This window comes from Falco rusticolus, chromosome 3, assembly GCF_015220075.1.
Source record: "Falco rusticolus isolate bFalRus1 chromosome 3, bFalRus1.pri, whole genome shotgun sequence".
Taxonomy (NCBI): domain Eukaryota; kingdom Metazoa; phylum Chordata; class Aves; order Falconiformes; family Falconidae; genus Falco; species Falco rusticolus.
The window spans coordinates 27,663,112-27,679,414 of NC_051189.1; the positions used below are offsets into that span (position 1 = coordinate 27,663,112).

Here is a 16,303-nt window from a genome sequence, read left to right on the forward strand (position 1 = left end):
TCAAATAAGTAAAGCATTTCCCTAACGTGGACATTATATGTGCCAAGAAATTCCTGAATTTGAAGTTTGAGTGTTGCCGTACTGCATTCAAGTATGTCAGCAGCAGTCACGGCTGTCTGTCCTCACTAGAGACCTCTCATTCCCAGAGAGGCTATTTTGCACCTCTAGGTCACCACATCTGCCTCTGCCAGTTCCAGTAAAGGGTTCCTCATCCCTCACCAGGAAATATCCATATCCACCCCCAGCAATCACCTGTCCAAAGCTCATCATGACAGATTCTTTTCAGCATCCTAAGAAACAATTCGGATAGCCAATGTTGGTTTACATTTGTGGCTAAATACTGCCCACGTGCCTCTTTTTAAATAATGGCTGCTTTTTTTTCCCTTCTTTTTTGGTGTCTAGAGCAAGTTCTGATCACCCAAGCAAGGCCAAAGCAAAGACATTTTAAGCAGAGAGACATAAAAATAGGATCCTCTCCCATGGCAATTTTGTATTTCCAGCGGAGCTGCTCCTCAGTTGTTACAACAGCCTTTACACAATAGCTGCTCCTTTGCTCCTCTGCGTAGGGAGGTTTCAACCAACAGAGCTCAGCTCCCTGCGTCCCTTGAACACGACGGCTGAGCACAGGCTGACGGGCTGGTGTGACATGCAGCCCAGGTGCCAAGGCAGACTGGGGGCCCTGGCAGCTCAGTTGTGCAGCTCACCAGGAGGTCAGAGCCTGCGCACTGTACCCCTTCACCATCTGCTGACCCCTGCATCGAGGAACAGGGGTCCTCTTGTTTCTAACTGCTGCAGGCTTGCTGAAGGGAATGAGGGTTTGTTCTACCTCTATCTGTGAGAGCGTTCAAATACCAAAGTTAAATCCAGGCTTATCCTCTCCTTTCTTTACATAAAAGCTCCCACTCAAAGCAGACATGTTCTCAAATCTATTATCCCCTATATTGTTCATAGTGGTTCTAATTTTTCCCACGTTGCTCAAAGCTCTATCCTCAGGTGACTGTTCTCTGAGCCTTAGCAGCTCAGCTTTACCTTTCAAATAAAATTTATCCATTAAAAAACAATTCCACTGCTTTTTGCAGCTATCATTTTGTCACATATGGATTTATTCAATAAATGCTTTTAATAGCAGCATTTCTAGGCTTTGTTTGTCAAGAGCTGCCAGGCTTTTACAAGCCAGGGTTGGCACAGACACTGAATTGCCTCTCTGTACCCAGGGGAGAGTTCCCTGCTGGTCATGACAGAGGTCCTGCACACACAGCTAAATGAAAGGAAATTAAAAATACGAGTATCTACATAATTCACAGCCAGTAAATGGTGGAGTGTATCAGGCTACCAGCAACTTCTGAACCTCAGCAAATCTAATAAAAGCAGGAGTATGTGATTTTAATCTGCAGTTCCAAGATCTACCCAAAGACCTAAAAGCCCAGCTTCAACATGAGTACCAGGACAGGGGAACTATGTAAGGGCCATCAGCAAGAACAAATTCAGCCAGCCCAAGGGCACTGGGAAGTAACAGCTGACAGGACAGAAGAGAGAGGTCAAGATCAGTATGCCAAAAATCTTTCATTCCTGAGTCAGCCTGAAATTAAGCAGCATTGCTATTGTCCGTCTGCTGCCTGCTGTGGAGCAATGAGTGTCTAGCATTTGCATCTCGGTGTGCGTGGCATCCACCCATGCAGGACTTCACACGTGTCTCCTGAAGAACTGGAAAAGATCATGGTTGTTGAAAAAGAGAGTGAGTCTCTTCTTTTGTTCTGTTTCCCCAGTCCCTTGCTTTTTCTGAGGTCTTCAGATGTCTCTTGCTAAATCCTTGGCCCAAATTCTCCTCCTTGGAAGTGGCACAGTACTAAGTTTGTGTAAAGCAAAACTGAAGAAGAAAAGAGAATACATTGCCTAATATTCTTTTTTAGGTTTTCCAAGAATTATAAACTCCTTCTGGTGCCTCTTTTGCTTTCTTTCAATTAAATATTTAATACATTCAGACATTAGGAGGATTTCTTTTCACTCATCTTCCTCCGTTCTTTCCATAGTTACCCACAGTCCCACAAGGGCTTACAAATTAAATTCTCTCCATACAGCGTTCACTCTCTCTATTTTCTGTACTGCAGCTTGTATACATTGTCGAGAGGAGTCAGAGACAGCAAAGAACCAAGTAAAAAGATCCCTGCAGGAATGCAATGTTCGATTATACAAAGAAAACCCACAGTTTAGATTGCTCATCCTTATTTCCCAGAGGAGGCCTCATAATGTATTTTTTCTTTGGCTTTTTAAAAAGAATTTCCTTTTCTGGTAAAATCATTTTACCTGTGAACTGCAGGCCAGGCTTTTGGTCACATTTACCTCCTTTTCCATTATCAACTGTTACATATTGTTCTTCCCCACCCTCTGCCTCCAACAAACGGCTCTGGGGTGTTTCGCAGCACTCCCTCCCCGTGGCTTTGTGCCTGGGCTCCAGGACCTTCCACCAGCTCCGGGTTTCCTGGAGGAAGCCTGGCTTCATGCGAGCAGCACAGCGGGTGCTTCTCAGAAGTGACAGCGTGTCATAAATGCATTACTGTTGACAACAGTGATGATGAGATCCCTGGAGAGGCCAGGAAAGGCACGAGTGTGGGGCCCGAAGTCCCCTCTCATCTCCTGAAGTGCTGTACCTGTCTTATGGACAAAGAACAACTTCTGCTCCCGGAGCTGTCAGTCAAAGCCAGCTTCCTCAGTGCTAAAGTTACTACAGGATAACTCTTAAAAACATAAACGGGAAGTGCAGTAGTATATATAATTCACCAAGTGTTTCAAGCTGTGAACTCCCTGCCTCCTTGCAGTCCACAAATTTATATGACTCACAGCCATCACACCTATGTTATATGTTCATGCATATACGTGTTTTGATATGTTCGGTATTTTGCTCTTGTCTAAAAATAAAGCTGTAAAATGAAAGGGGAAAATCCATTTACTCCCTTACACTTTATGTTGGAAACCTGATATTGCCTCCAGTTTGCCGTCTTCCCAGCTGGCTAGATACTGTATCGTTTGTGTTGGACCTCCTCCAAGATTAATGGCATCATCCGTACAGTTTTAACAGTCTAATCTTGCTAAATCTCTTTGTTTTGAAATTTGATTGTGCCTGATCTTCATTATTTTAATTGTTTAATGTATTATAATTAAGGCTCAATTAGATCTAACAGATTCCAGTTTAGCCCAACATATTCACATCTGTCTGCAAGCTGCGGGAAGCACAAGACAAACCACGCTGATTCCACGCCAGTTTTTTAGTCCAGGGGCCAGGTACTATTTTTGCCACTGACTTATGTTTGACTGCAGGCAAGTCATCTACCTTTCTGTTTCTCCAAGGGATTCCAGTTTGCTGTGTTTATAGCCTAACGGGGTCTCAGCACTGGTTGACATCTTTACACGCAAGTGTTATGGAAATAATAACCCACAGCCCATCCCATACTCAACTGCCTTCTAACTGGGACTGACTCCTGTTTATACGGAGCACAGGAAGAAAGACCGCGAACACAGAGGCTTGTAAATATGCATGTCTTTTCAGCGTAAAACATGGAAACCTCCCTTTCCTCCCCACCCACCTCATATCAAGTTCTGGCAAGATTTTGGTACTTCCCGGAGGACAGGCTCTCTGCCTACGTAGAGAGGTACCTCCTACTTGCTGTGCACGATGCAGGCCCGTTGCAGCCATGCCAGTCATCTCCTGAAAACGCCGGCCTGGCCTCCGGATCCCCTGCACCTCCTCTCCAGCAGCGCATCTTCATTCTGCCTGCACCCAGGTTGCAGGGAAGGAACTCTCTTTGCCGGGGAGCTAAGAGCCGATTGCTTCTTCCGAAGATGGAGCTGAGAAACGAGCAAGCAGGTACCATGTCTTCCTTTCAAACAGTGAGCAAAGCTGCCTACCTCCTCTTCCCCATCACTGTAACCCAGTACTTCAGTGGGAAGAGCACCCTGGACACAGTGGACCCAGATTCAATTCATTCCTCCACCTGAGAGAAGACAAGTCCGTCAGGGTATGCTTCTCGCTGTCAGGCTTCACAAGGGGACCTTTAGCTCCTACTAAATATGTGTTATATTTGTACAAAAATTAATGACAGAACATTGATCCTGAAAGCAATCACATCCTGTTGGTCTGCTGGCCAGAGCTCACAGCCAAAGGTGAGGAAATGTGGTTCTGCTCCGTGCTCTAGAACTATTTCTGTGTGTTATCTGGTGATTATTACTGTGTAAAATAAATAAACTCAGATTACCTTTCTGAGGAGTATCAGGGTTCCCTAGCACCTTCCTTGCAGCGGTAAGCAGCATGGTGAAACACCGAAACCACACTATAGATAACAAATCAGACCTTGGCTTCCTTCATCATAAAAAAAGATGGGAAGAAACAAACATATGCAGAAACCTGCCATTTTCATCTCCCCAAGGAAACCACATGTTAATGCCCCCCAGCCTGATAAAAGACTTTCCCTTCGGCATTGCAGCCAGCCAACTGTGCGGGGTTGCTAACTTGACAGCAATGAACATATGCTCAAAGGAAGACAACAACAGGTGTGACACAAAAAGAGCACATGCACTTGGCCCAGCAAAGATGCCCCCCACTAGGCTACAGAACAAGCCCCCACTGGTACTGCACCTCTCACAAACACTGGGTTTGGAGTATCGCTGGTTTTGCGGGCTCAGCAGCCAGCCTTCCCTCAAAGTGTCTAATTCAGATTAATTAAGATTAAGACCCTCCCCCAAAAAGACTAAGAAAAACAGTACCTTACTGTTCAGTAAGATACATACTGCTCAGTATAAAAGAAGCAGAGGAAAGGATCTCCAGCAAACATGGAGATAGAATTGAGATTTTAAAGCCCTAGGATCAAATAAAAAATATGTGCTTCCTTTATTTTTAAATCCTTTTGAACGTTTTTAGATCTGTAAAAATATTCAGTTAGAACAACTGTAATCAAAATAATATACTGTGTATTGTTGTAATCTAGTTTGGGGATTCTTTTCCACTCCCAAAACGTAACACAGCCTTGTTTGTAGGTAGAGAAACATTTTTATTTTTGCAATTTATCTTTTCTCTGAAGAAAATGCACTTTTAAATTACATGCAGAATGGATTCATAAATTTGAAGCAGTTTGCAGGCTGTTGGAGCTGAAAAAATAATTTGAGAAACTGCAGCGTTTTGGCCAGGTATTCTCACATCCAGCCCTTTCCACCGAGCCAGTCCCGGCGCTGGGTACAATTCAGCTGATGACTTGCCCTTTGTTACGCTGTCAGTCGAGCTGCCGAGCATTTCTGACTCAGGTGGGCAGAACACTTCACACCCCAGTAGCCATGACCACAGACTGGGAGGAACCCAGCAGGAGCTATTGTTGCCAAGGGAGAATTTGTCAGAGCAAGAAGCTCGCTGGGGAAGGGAGGAGCAGGCCAAAATCACCAGCAAGGCTGGTCTGTGGGAAGAAGGGGGGGGGGGGGGGTGATTTTTGGTTGGTGGCAAAGCACCAAGGCATAGAAAAAGAGCACTTTCGAGCCACATGTACCCAAATGAATGTATCGAAGAGCCATCTGAACACCGTTTGAGCTGCTAAGCCTTGTTTACTTGGAGAGATACGCAGGCGATGTACATTCTTCTGTGAATGTCAGAGTGGTGCCAGGGACCGCATGAGCCAGAGGCAGGGCATGGCTAGCACTCCTAAATCTTCCTGGGAGTGGCATGCTGCACAAGTGTCAGAGGAGGCTTCATTTACAGCTGAGGTACAGGTACGTCAGCCTGGCTTGTGACCCAAGAACGTGCAGGGAACTTCCCTGAGTTTGCGTCCAGCTGCTGGAGGGGTAGGTTTGGTATTGCAGATCAGGTGGCTGTGCACCGAGCTTAAAACTTTGGTTAGAAAGAGAACTCCGAACCGTGTCGGCCTCATCACCAGCTATCTGTGACATGGGGAAAACAAGTAGTTCAGAGAGCTTCTTGGTCAGTGGTGAGTAGCTGTGGCGTGCGTGCGTGCGTGTGTGTGCGTGCACATGTGCGTGCACGTGTGCGTATATATATGTATTTACCTTCTAGTACAAACAGAATCCCCTGACCCCCTCCCAGTACAGGCTGCACCCTGTCCCAGTAGAAACTGGAACCCCAGTCCCTGTCCCAGTATAAACTGGCAGCTGTAGCCCAAAGCACCTGAGCCTGAGGACAGCAGGCAGTGTGCTGATTTGGTTTAGCGTAAGTCCTGCAGGGCACAGGGAGCTGGACCGGATGATCTGTTCTGTGTCACTTCCAACTTGAGATCTTCTGTGATTCTGTATACTGCACTGACTCATGGATTTAAGCATGCTCTGTGGAGTTCAGGACATTTTAGGAACTTCCTGCCTGAACATCAACCATAGCTCTAGCTGGACACTTCCAAATCTCCACCTTGTCTTATGACCTGCTTATTAACACCCTCCCACCCCATGCGCTTTCCCCTAGTTGTGGGATGCAGCACAGATCTTTCCATGCTTTAAGACCATCTGAAGATTTCATCTGTAGTAGTGATTTCCACTACCTCTTTTTCTTCAGCCACATTCTGAAAACAGATACTCTTCATACTTCTTTTATTACCCACCTTCCTTTTCGTTTTCACAGCAGGTGGAACATTTTCTACAGCAGGTTTTTGGGGTTTAGGGTTTTCCCCCAGATCTTGTCCCTCCACCTATTCTCCTTAGAAAAGCACCCAATCTTTGCTTTTGAGTTCTGAGCTTTCATTGTGCAAACCATCTTCTCTGAAAATTGGCAGTGGTACACATCTTAATCCATGGCCTAGCAAGTCTTCCTGTGTGCTGTTATCTCTATACAACTTTTTGTATTTGTAGGCGTGAGCTGTAACCAGTCTTGGTGACAGTTTTTCTGTTAAAGAAGAAAAATGACATTGTAAAATCTAGAGCTGATCAACAAATCTGTTGGTGAAGCTCAGAGGAACTCAGAGCATTCTGAAGCTAAGTCTACTGCTATTACAGCTGCTCACGTGCCACTTACTGTATCACAGAGATCATTTGGTTACAGTCTAGTTGCACTCTTAATGAGGCTAGTCAGGAGCCTGACAAGTTTGGAAGAAAAAAAATTTAACTTAGAAGTAAGACATTAAATATTTGAAAGATAGTAACATCCATAAACTTGGTAGTCTCCTTCAGTAGTTTAACTTTCTTCTCATTGAAACCTCATTTTCAGGTTACGTAACAAGAAAAAGAGAAGCCAGAAGTTGGGGGCGGGGGGTGAGGGCGGCACAGGGAAGAGTACCTGCACCGTGGGACCTTAGAGCTGGAGGTTTTGCTTCAAAAATCTTTCCTGGAGGCTTGGGTTTCAAAGTCTGCCCTCGATAAATGACGAGAAAGATTGGCTTGGTAACTCTGGCCCTGGCATGCAAGTGGCAGCATGGGATCTCAGCCCCTTCTTCAGCCTCAGTTCTTCCATATGGCCACAGGCAAATCTTGTGGGTGTTTGCCTGAGAGCTTTGTCCCTACAGAGCCTCACCCTGCAGGACTGACTGGGTGTAGATGTCAATTTGCTACTGACCTTTAAACGACTATAAAACTGTAACTTGGCCACACTACAAGCACTCCCACTAATTTTATACTTCCTGGGGCTTATCTATTATACAAAACCAGACAGGTTTCACAAACTGAGAAGTTGTACAGAAGAGCAGCTTTTATCACAGCCCACTATGCATGTGCGTATTCTTTGTTTTGACATCAGCTCAATCGTGTCCCGTTTAGATAATTGACCAGAGAAGAACTACAAAAACTTTCCTTGCTACATAAAGTATCCATCTTGAGGAAGAACCTGACAGAAAAGACAAAAAGGAGGCAAGGCATTTTTCTTTGTTTCTTCAGCTGAGCTTATTTGTAAAATATACAACTCTCACATGCTTTTTTTAGAGTAATACAGACCCTGTGGGACAGCTGTAAGTCTCCATACCTTATAGGAGTATTCTCAAAACATTGCGACGTTGGGTTGGATATACTACTTGAAATGTGTGTATAGATGAAAAAAAATTAAATAATTATCTTTTTTTAAACTAGATTCACTAGTCCCACCACACAACGCTGGGTCTTTAAAATGTCAGGTAGCTGTCAGGGGGGCACAGTAAGAATCCACAAATGTTTGATGAGTATAAATATTGAAGCAGGAGATTCTCCAGTCAGGATGGAAAGGGGTCAGTACCAAATAGTTTTGTTCCAGCTATTGACACGAGCACATCCTAACAGCCTGGTTGAACTTTTTGGATGAAGAAACAGCCATTAACTGGCTCCCACCAGGGTATATCTGAGACCTCATTACTAAATCAGACAGAATTCTTAGGCTGGTTAAGTTACAGGAATTGATGCTGTGCCAGGAGACCAAGGGGAATACAAAGATAGTAACAGACTCTGGAGATCCTTGGAGGAAAAACGGTGTTGAGGGTGGGAAGGAGGAAGAAGAGGCAGGGCATGAGAATCAAGTTGCTCTGCAAGAAATAAAACAAACAAGGTGGGGTTTGATTCATTGTTTTGAAGGACTTGCATTCTTTGCCTCCTAAAATTTCCTCTGCCGTAACAACCTCAGGTTCTCTTCAGAAACCCGTTCTCTGTATAGGGCACTTGCTATGCTCAATCAAAACTCTTTGAGCATACTCGGGCAGGCTGGCAGCTCTCAACCACTATATAAAGGCTGGCTTCCACCTGCCTTTTCCACAGCGCAGGCATTTAATTACGCGCTTTGTCCTCTGTACAGCTGCAGTTTTTCACAGACCTTATTTATCTTGAGATTTCAGCTCATCTTTCAAATTTGGTTGAAATTGGGTCCCAAAGTTTTTAAGGGGAATTGCTGAATGTACAGAGAGATAAACAACACAATCTCATAAACCTCCTTTCAAAGGCAACCAGGCTGAAAAATGCCAGGTTTTAATTTCTGATCCTGTTCATGCCAAATGTTGTCTAATATTTCAGCAGCAATCTGTGGCCCTGAGAGCCTCTTTCAATCCTATCAAGAATATAAAATAAATTGTGATAAATGTAGTCAGTATAAAATAAAATGAGTTGAAATTGGTTGCTGGGATGCAAAACTGAAGTTGACAGGCAGTTGTGAGGAAACTTGCAAGAAAATGCTTATTTTATGTATTTCTTTGGGGCTTAGCAGCCTGGAGCTGTCAAGACAGTTTTGCACATGCTCAGCAGCAAAAACAAGAGAACCGAGTGATTCTACCAGTGGAAAATATAAGTTCCTACTGCATTACAAACCTTCAAGATTAGAAATGCTATTAATGCCTATAACTTGAATACAGTTAATTAAATATGTATTTAGGGGGCTAAGTTGGCCTTCTAAAACTACATCTTCAATTTCTTTAGTAGCCTGTTGTGATAATTCTGCCAAGGGCTTGTGAAAATCTAAATAAAATATATTAGTAAGTTCACCTTCATCCATACCTCTATTGAACCATTCAGGTATCAGTAGGACATTAAGGAGATTTTTCTTCCTAGAAATTGTCGGGTTTTAGACCACCTCATAAAATGACTTTGAAGTGCTGTGTCATTCCATTTTTAACTTCAAAGGATCATCTAACACACCATGCAATGTATTAGTAATTATTTGGATTACCTTATGAAAATATAGGCTTGGTATATTACTTATTGATCCTTTTAACGGCAAATGTTTATAGCAAGAGTTTGCATGTATCCTATAGCAGCTACACTATTTCATTTCTGAGGTTCTCCAGAAGTCCTCAGGGAGTACCCTGTGAGATGGGTAACATGCACCCTAGCATTTTTTCTGATGCCTTCAACTTTAACAGCTATTTCTAAATAGTGCATTTCTAAAGAATGTACAGAAAATAAATAATCTGTCATTTAAAAAACAAGAGACAAACTCAGGATAAATGCATACAAGACAAGAAGCTCTGAAATTAAGTGGCAGAACTGATTTGAAACAAGACATTATGGAGCCTTTTTCCTGACAGTCAACATTAAAATAACATTAGCTAGTAAGCACAAATAAATAAAAAATAAGTGCAAAAATAAATCAAAGTAGGTATAATAGAATAATGTTAGTCTGAAGTTTGCTTCAAGACATCCTGTCTCTTCTGGTAACACTTTTTAACTATTATGTTGCTTACTCAAGAGCAGTTACACATAACGGAAATGAATACAAGCTAAAAAGAGTTCCAAGTTCCCAAATCCCAGTGGCTATTGTTTGCAAAAATAAAAGAACTGTTTTCATCTATAAACCAACAGAATTACTTTGGATTCAGTAATTCAGCCCTGTGTGGAGGATCAGAATAAGACCAATGCACATTTACTTTAGCAATACCATATTAAATTCACTCAAACTTGTACTTCCAGCCCCGGAGGACCCATGTGCAGTCAGTGCTCCCAGCGGAGTGGGTGGCCAACCGCCTCCATGCATCCCACGGCAAAGCATGCCCATTTTGGCACCATCCATCCTTCCTGTAGGGAGAAATGGAGAAGAGAACATGTGATAGGCTCTTCCCACGTGTCTTTGGAAGACAGCAAATACCTCAGCATTGGACAATCGGTTAAGAATGCAAATATAATAAAATCATAGTATATAAACCATATATATTTCACTTGCAGACCTCTGTCTGGCCAAGTGTTTTCAAACGCTCATGTTAAATCTCCTTTTTATTGCTGATGCTGGGGATATTTCATTTGATTTCTTCACGGTTCTGATGACTGCAGCAGCATCTCTAAAATGCTCCTTACCTGTATCTCAAAATAGCCTGATTAATCAACCATATTCAAGAGTGATGAACTTTGTTCTTCCGTGCATCTTTTGAGTTTGCATCTAATATTGTAAAATCAACTCAGGTACAGAAACAAACTGAATTTTTCCTGGGAAAGTAGATACACCCAAAGCAATGCCAAGGTGCCTGATTTCAAAATAAGCTCTCAGCAATTCAAGAAGTTGTGCACTTGTACATTCAGTATGTCACTAATGCTCTTAAACATTACAATGAAAGGAACCAAATGAGATGCGTATATGGACCTATATATATGTGACAGCCTTGCCACCCAGACCTCTCAAATCCTCTTTTCAGCTAATTGGTTGCAGGAAGTTATTACAGCCCTTCAAGTGCAGCCAGGTCCTGATGTTCTCCCCCATCTCATATGCTAAATGTCAGAAATAAAAGTTCTTTAGATTAAATTCAGCTCTTGGTGACCCCTGTGTAAACTTACAGTCTTTCATACCTTTCAAGAGCTTTTTCTAAACAAGGAAGAACAGCATCTAGCTTCCTTTCTGAGAAAGATCAGTAGGAAGTAAAGAGCAATGCCAATTTATCTTCATCATTTGGTGACAAGTCCTGTGAAAAAAGTTGCCATTTTACCTTACTTTTTTTTCCAGCATCAGGGAACGTGCTAACTTACAATTCATCACTTCTATGCCATTTATTTGATGGGTATCCTGACATCCTTCTTGGACATTTGTCATTTCGGTGACAAGATGTATGCAAACATTTTAAAATTATTTTTGTGAAAATGACCTTTGCATTTTACTGACAGTTGAATGTGAGGAATCACCTGTGGGGACTCTTCCAGCCATGCATTAACTCTCTAATACGTGTACTTAAACCAGTCCATACACAAAATCATTTGAGAATTTTAATCCAAGGTACAGGATTACTTATGGAGGATGCACTGGTACTTTGATTCTTCAGCTAAATGCATCATTTTTTGTAAAACTAGACTACGGACAGGCAGGTGAGCAGGTTAGAAAAGATTCTGAGGACATCTTCAACAAGGCAAAGAGAAAGGCCATGTGAGATCCAGCAGCTCTAACTAGTTTCCACTCAGCAACGGAAAACAGCAGCCTTATCCACAACTTACATGTTTTATCACTGGCACCTAACAGAAAGTCAGATTCTGATTCATTTTAGACTACTAGGGGGGTGGGGAACGACGACAAAAAGAAAAGTCAAGTCTCAAGTGTAAAATGCATCTATCCCTCACTAAAGTGCCTCAGTTGGGTCAACCTTTAAGAGTGTCCTGAGGAGGAAGGGTGTCAGTTGATCCAAAAGCACGATCAGGCTACAAAGAAGAGGAATAAAAGATCTCATTCCCTTGTGCAAAGCTTGAAGTTTGGCTTGTAAATCACAGGCTGTGGCCAAGCAAAGAAATAAAGATAGCTAGGACATATTCCTAAAAATGTTAATGAAGGGTTTATTCCAGAAAGGTGGTAATACTCCAACACTCTTGCTTTTGCTAAGTGGGGTCAAGAATCTCAAAGCCCCCCAGAAGCACACAGAGGCTGCGTAAGAATACTCCTATATACAGTATAATCATGTTGCCTTGAAAATCAGCACAGAAAGGTATGTAACAAAGTCACCACAGTCAGGATTTTGGGCAAGCAGCTTTCGCAAGAGTAGCTCCTGACAGCAGGAGAGCACACAGCAGAGCTGCCAACTCATTTTTTTCCCTTGCAGGCTGTAGATTTGCAGAATCATCTCCTGGTCTCCAGAGAAGCGCCCTTTGCTAGGCTGCCTTTCCTCATTTTCCTGTTCCCAGGAAAAAAACCAATCAATCAGAACATCTCCATTTGCTAGCAGCAGCCTGGTTAGCACCACGAGTAACCACCACTGTGCCTTCCAGTCCTGACAGCATTCTCTGACTTTTAAGAGCTATTCCTACAGACTTCCTGGACTGCATTCCCTGGCCTGTGTGAGGGTGATCCCCCAAAACCCCTGCCATCCTCTTCCATAACCCTGCCTTGCTACCCATCCACTGTTAATTGAATATGGTTAAGCACAGGGAAGAATAACTAAACACTTACGAGAGAAAGGATGGGAGGGAAGAAGAAAGAACTATATAATGTGTTAGAAGGAGAATAAAAGGTATCTGGGATCATTTTCTTGCTCTCCCTCCTCCCATTTCTTCCTCTCATATAAGAAAGTAAAGTAAGAATGACTGTAAATAAACATACATATATGTACTTTCATATGCAAATGTGTCTAACTCTACAAATGAGTTTTTGCTCCTAGCTGCTGACAAGTACGCCTGACAGTCTGAGATAGTGAAAGTGCAAGTCATCGAACAAAAAGCTGTGTGGAGAGCAGCAGAGAAAATGCATTTGAAGAAAAGGGAAACTGCTTAAAGCCTATCTTTTTAAGAGACCAAGTTCCCTGGTCAAAACTGCAATAAGCAAGACAAAATAAAACATTCCACACTGGGGGGAAAGTGCAGGAAATGTAAGAATAGAAGACAGCAGGAGAGTATCTGTTCAAGAAACGACATATGCAAAGGTGAGTAAAGTCTCATTCCATGGATCCGTTTCAAATGGCAGTGTTCATGAAATCCAGAGGAGTGGAAATGGTGTTTGGCAAAAATACCCCACTTAAAGAGGAATTAGTTCAGTGTCTATTGACATATGGGGCTGTTAGCAAACAAAAAACATGGTTAGTGGCAATTAGGGTTATTGCAGGAGACGTTCCATTCACGTCAAAACCAGAAATAATGGAAAGGACTGAATGGAAAGGCTGATGTTTTCCTTCCACAAAACTATTAACACTGCCTACAGCATTGCAGCCTACTTCACAAGGGGTTCCCCTATATTTCCTGGAGATACCAAAACGCGATACATACTTGCGCTTCATCTAACGTATGCTCCCAGTCTGGATTCTTCATGCACTTCTAAGAATTACAATTTCTCCTGTATCAGTTAATTTTTCATCATGTTACTGCAAAATATTCAAGTACCTCTGAAAATGTATAGCCTATGTTTGGGCGGTTGCCATTTCAATGAGACTTTTCTACAAACTAAAGGTTTAAAGCTTATGTTAAAAATGAACTCTGTAACATAACTTGAAGCAAGTTGCAGCAAATGCTGTGCCATCATACCATCTGTGTTCAAGTACAGTTCTCAAGCTCTCCTCCTATTGCTTCCTAAAGTGGAAAATAATGGTAAAAAATAAAAACATAAGATGAAGAAGCATTGTGTATTGGAATACATAATGATCCTGAGCCTTACAACACTTGTTTCAAAAATTAACTCTGCTGTATCTGAATATCCCAACAAAGCATCATTGGGGAAGTAAAAGGAAGGTTATATTCTTAACATTTAAATTAAACAGTGATGTTCTCACCTGACACAGCTAGTAAATTCCAGTGAGCTTTTATTTACCCAGCATTGCCCACTTTGCTTTTTTTTTCTTCTCTCTTCACAACTGTTCCAGCAATATTCCACAGTAATGCAGGTGAAATTCATTAAACCTTGGAGTAAATGGAAGGCACTAGAACTGACAAGAAATCAAAGAAAAAAATATACCCCACTGTTAAATCAATGTCTAAGATAACAGAAGTTTAGATGGACAAAATAAGTACGACAAACTCCAACATACATCTTAGGCCATGAGAAAGGGTAGTAAGGGATCCATAAACAAATCCTATAGGTAAAATGCCACCACAGAAAACCTAATGGTTCTTTATATGGTACAATTTTAAGGGTAAATGAAAAAAAAAAGCCCTATTCTTAACAGAGCTTAAAATAGCACCTTTCTGATACTTAGTCAAAAGGCAAGATCATTATTTTGAAGATTTAGAAATAAACCTCTGTTCTGGTCACTTTCTCTCAGGTCTACAGTCACTTGAGCGCTGCAAGGTGGAAGGAAGACAGGGAGCGTGCAGAGAACCTACCTCAGAAGCGCCTGGAAAAGACAGGCATGCAGGCAAAACTAGGAAAGCGTGAGGCAGAAGGCAGCACATCTGCAGGGGAAACCGTTGACGCTGTTTTCTCTGGTAGCCTATCAACCTGGTCCCGGCCAGTCATTTGTCAAGAGCACTAACAGATTCCTAATTTCCTCTTGCTTTCTGAGAAGCAAGCACCTCATTCTTCCTATGCTATTTCATCATACGGCCCTACCAACAGATTTTTATGATTCTGTCTACAGAAATACATGCCTGTCCTGCACTGTGGCTATTTCTGCATGAGTTGTGTTGAATGATTATCCGAGCAGGAGTCACTCAGAAAGCTGGTAATGCTTGATTTCCAGTTATGGCTCCACAGCTGGGATACAGTAACTGACCATGTGACCAGAGCCTGAGGTTTTACATGAGACCTTGCATTGAAATGGAATAGGGTGGTGTGCTCGCGGGGGTCTCCCGCAGGCAGGAGAGCCTGGAGCAAGCCCCTGGGGAAGGAATCGCTCTCTCCTGCTAGAGATGCTCCTGTTCTGTGGCACTGCCAGATACAACCTGTGTCTGCATGAAAAAAATGTCTCTACCGCCTCTATTCTGCCTGGCCCTTTTCAAAAGATGTATCGAGGTGCCTTCTCCATCATATTACTTTCCATCTTCTAATTCTGTGAGAGGGTACTGATCCCCAGAGCGCAGGAGAAAGCATATGAGAGATGCCTCATCAACATCTGGGTGGTGCTGGCAGAAATACCCCTTTGCCTTTCAAAGGAGAGGCTCGCAGGACTGTATCTGCAGAGCCCGCCCGCATGTCCACCCCACCATCCCAGGCAGGGTCTCTCAGGGCCGGGTCACCACTCCTCGGGCTCCCCCCCAGGCTCCTTGCGCTGAACTCCTCTGGGCCTTTCCAACCCACAACCTCCTTCCCACTCCTGATTCAGGATTAGGTACCCGGCCCGCGGTTCCAGTCTTTGCTGGGCACATGCAGGCTGTGCCGGGAAAGACCCTGTCCCTTCAGTACCCCGGGAGATCACCCGCCAGCCCGCCTCCCTCAGGGGGACCGCACGCTTCGGCCCTGCCACGGGCATGGTGCCGGAGCTCGGCCTGCCTGCCCTGCGGGGGCTTGGCAAGGGGGGGTTAACTGGGAAAACTCGGCCCTCCTGGAAAACACAAAGCCCGGAGAGTGGGGTATGTCATATGGGGGGCGCGGGGCGGGGGTGGCACCAACACAACCCACGACCGCGTTACGTGGTGCCACCCCCCGAGCCCCGTTTCCACAGGCGCGGCGGCAGCTCCGCCACCGCCGATCTCCTCAGCCCATCAGCGGCGAAGGCGGGGGGGGCGCGGGTGAAGGGGCCTCTGCGCCGGGCGGCGGCCGGAGCGGGCCGGGCCGGGCCGGGCCAGGCGGGGCGAGGCGGCTGGCGGGGAGTCAGAGGCCGCAGCTGTGTGGGCGGGACGCCGCCTCGCCCCGGCCCGGCCTTGCGGCAGCCCCGCAACACAAACGACCCCCCCCCTCCCCCCCCCCAGCTCCGCAGTCAGGGAGGGGCGGGGGAAGGGGAAGGCGCGCGCCCGCGGGCGGGGCCGCCACCTCTAGGCGTGTCCCGCCGGCCCGCGCGCCGCCGGCGCCCGCGGCTGTTGGCGAGGCCTCCACCCTGTGGCGCGCCGGGGG

The 16,303-nt window shown here is 44.4% G+C and overlaps 2 long non-coding RNA genes across 3 annotated transcripts; one reads left to right on the forward strand and one right to left on the reverse strand.

Moving 5' to 3' along the window:
* Positions 1-5,076: 5,076 nt before the first annotated feature.
* LOC119145461 lies at positions 5,077-14,717 on the reverse strand. Of its 2 annotated transcripts, XR_005103418.1 has the most exons (4): positions 14,638-14,717; positions 14,088-14,240; positions 6,995-10,437; positions 5,077-6,865 (listed from the first exon to the last, which is right to left on the reverse strand). It is a non-coding gene; the product is annotated as an uncharacterized LOC119145461 (long non-coding RNA). The 2 variants fall into 2 exon arrangements; XR_005103417.1 differs by having other exon boundaries at positions 5,077-10,437.
* On the forward strand, positions 12,996-14,916 carry LOC119145460. The gene is made up of 2 exons (XR_005103416.1): positions 12,996-13,247; positions 14,577-14,916. It is a non-coding gene; the product is annotated as an uncharacterized LOC119145460 (long non-coding RNA).
* The last annotated feature ends 1,387 nt before the right edge of the window (positions 14,917-16,303 follow it).